At 49.0% G+C, this 3,136-nt stretch overlaps 1 pseudogene; it reads right to left on the bottom strand.

The window, feature by feature from the left end:
• Positions 1-370: 370 nt before the first annotated feature.
• LOC130359882 (U2 spliceosomal RNA) lies at positions 371-490 on the bottom strand (annotated as a pseudogene).
• Between the last annotated feature and the right edge of the window lie 2,646 nt (positions 491-3,136).

Below are 3,136 nucleotides of genomic sequence, written 5' to 3'. Positions count from 1 at the left end.
CCACACACACCTCCCCTAGACCGCCAGGAGGGACACCCAGAAGGGCTACCGCCAATCCTGTGTACAAACAAAACACGTAAAGTGGCACAGTGACAAACAAAAAAAATAAGTGGATGAGTGCAGATATACTGCCCGGTCATCTGACCAGATCTATAAAAATTTCCCAGATCCTAGCCAGAAGGCCGGGATACCAAGGGTGAGTGCCAAAGGTGAAGAGTAATGGTGCAGTGCGTTCACTCAGTGAGCTATAACACCCAGTGAGTTTCGGCACCTCAGGGTCACCACTCCCCGAGGCACAAAAGTACCTCAGCTCTACACCCCCCAACCTCATGGCGGGACCCGGAGGAAACAGGTCACATCAGGGCAGCTGGTTATGTGGCACCTGCCCCGGAATGACCTGCTCCTCCATGTAGCCAACCATTCCTACCAGTGGAGCACCTGATAAGAACAAATACTACACTTGATCTTAGCCAAAAGGCCGAGAAGTGAAGATTTTACCCTTTACACGTCGTAATACCTCAGTGTATGCAATTATGTGGTGCAATGCACATATATGCAATAAACTGGCAGTACTGGCAGTACCTATACACATTTATGCAAGAACCTTTTATCTCTACACACAACAACTTCTTGTGAAAAGAAGATGGAACATTTGTACTGAAACGCTACACAACTACCCCATTTCACGCAGCTGCCATTCTGATACCTACCGGTCCTCGCTCCCTAACCGGCACTTCCTGGTTCCTGAAATGAATCGCCTGGGCAGAAACGAACCGCCTTTTCACCCCATCATTGGCCGAGGTGGGACACAGCCAGTGATTGGCCAAGGTATCATCTTTAGTTGGCACTTAGGAAGAGCGTTTTCAAAATGTATGGCTTCCAAGATGGTACAATGTGCTACAAATGTTCCCCATGTATGTTGGAATTAGAGCCTTAATCCAAGGCTTTCTGGGAAAAAGTATGCAAATTAACTGTCTTCCAAAAAATAAGAAAGCTCTCTCTAGGGTCACCTACTGGAGGTAGCTTTGCCAATGGTGGTGCCAATCCATCACACTCCAGGCATTAACCATAGCTTAAAGGGGTACTCCGCCCCTAGACATCTTATCCCCTATCCCTAGTGTCGGGACCCCCGCGATCTCTCTGCTGCACCCGGCATTCGTTTAGAGCATCAGGTGCAGTGCCGGAAGCTCTAGATGTCACAGCCACGCCCCACTCGTGACATCCAGCCACGCCCCCTCAATGCAAGTCTATGGGAGGGGGCGTGACACCCGGCACGCCCCCTCCCAAGACTTGCATTGAGGGTGTGTGGCCGTGACGTCAAGAACCTCTGTCCCGCATCGCCAGTCATCCAGCACGGAGCGAAGTTCCCTCTGTGCACCGGATGTCTGGGGTGCTGCTGCCGAGCTCACAGGGGTCCCCAGTGGCGGGACCCCGCGATCAGAAATCTTATCCCCTATATCCCCATAGTTCAAATGGTTTCACCCCTTTCTGTCCTGGTCATAGCATTCTGTTCTTAGACCTTGCACAACATCTCCGTGCACGTCTACAATACTCCACCGACAATGGGCCCTCAGAAGACCTTCTAAGCGTAAACACGGTCAACTTTACCATCAAACTTCTGTTCCTTTGATTTACATAGAAAACACTTTGTTATGTGCGGAAATAACTCAATCAAGTGTCGAGAAACATCGGAGCTTGGAGATGAAACAATGGCCCCCCAGTAAGCGGGCCGGGGGGCCACGGGCTTCGTGCTGAGATGTTTTCGTAAAGTCGGAAAATCCAAACACCTGGATCTAAAGTTTTGGCTCTCGGGGCAGGAAATGATGTGACTTCATGTACTGACAAGACTACAAAGCTGCAGGACGCCGCACCAGATTACAATCTTCCTTTCGCATGTGTTTATGCACCTGCTGAGGGCGCCGCGCCCGGAATAAACAGGAGCCCATAATACCGCTAGATGACCTGAGAAGTCTGAGCTGAGATTCTATCAATCAATATACACTTATAAGGGTGTCCGGCTGCCATGAAGGAGGGGATGATGGTTAGGCTTGTGGTGGCGGAATTGGGATTAAGCCTTGTCGGGGTGTAGGGTAGTTAGGGTGTTGCTGTTCAGGATGGTTAAGGACGCTGTTAACCCTTGTCACTCGTGACGCCAGGGTGGGGGTTAAATACTGTAATCTTGAGAGGCCTATTGTCACCCTTCCCAAGAGCAATAGGTGATGCAGAAATAAAGGATTGTCCACAACCACTGTTAACTGAAAACTTGCAGGAACTTTTACTGAAGAATTTCTGTACATGTAACAATAGTAACAGTCCAGATAACAGAGTCTCTACAGATATAGCTTGAGAAGCGATTGACAGTTGGTTGGGATCAGATAAGCCCAATTTAGCTTCTTAGGGATTGTACAGCAGAGATCCGCTGGATTTAAGGGTGCGTTTAGGTCGAGTGATCTTGTGATGAGTAGCGGGGAATTGCTTAGTCTATCCGCTATGTTAGAGGCCGAGGCCGCAAGGCTTTGGCCTAGTAGATTGTCTTGTAAGCTGCGGAGGTCCTACCTCTTCCAGAGTCAGCAACCCAAGAGAGGGATCAAGATGGCGCGGGTCTCTTATATGGGCAGGGGCCGGCCGTTTTGGATTGGTCCATAACAACTGTCACTCACCGTTAGAGTGCATGGTGGGTGAACACGTCACGGGAACCTCCAAAAGTCCTGTAGCAAAACCATAGAGTTCTAACCTAATCACGTGACCCGCAGGTCCTGCTATTAAATATATACATATTTATACTTATATTTATATGAACTTCTATACAGTCATAGACTAACTGAGGGGTGACAAGGGGATAACTACAGAAGAGGGACCCCGACGTCCAAGGGACTCTGACTATGGGGACCTCTGCAAAGGTAACGTATAAAATACGGTACCGGGACACCACAGGTAGGTGGTACAGTACCCTCCACATGATGCCACTACACAATGGGGGAGATTTATCAAAACCTGTCCAGAGGAGAAGTTGACCAGTTGCCCATAGCAACCAATCAGATCGCTGCTTTCATTTTTCAGAGGCCTTTAAAAAAATGAAATAGCGATCTGATTCGTTGCTATGGGCAACTCAGCAACTTTTCTTCTGGACGGGTTT

The sequence above is a fragment of the Hyla sarda genome, chromosome 2, assembly GCF_029499605.1.
Source record: "Hyla sarda isolate aHylSar1 chromosome 2, aHylSar1.hap1, whole genome shotgun sequence".
Classification (NCBI taxonomy): Eukaryota; Metazoa; Chordata; class Amphibia; order Anura; family Hylidae; genus Hyla; species Hyla sarda.
This window is presented reverse-complemented; position numbering and strand designations above follow the sequence as displayed.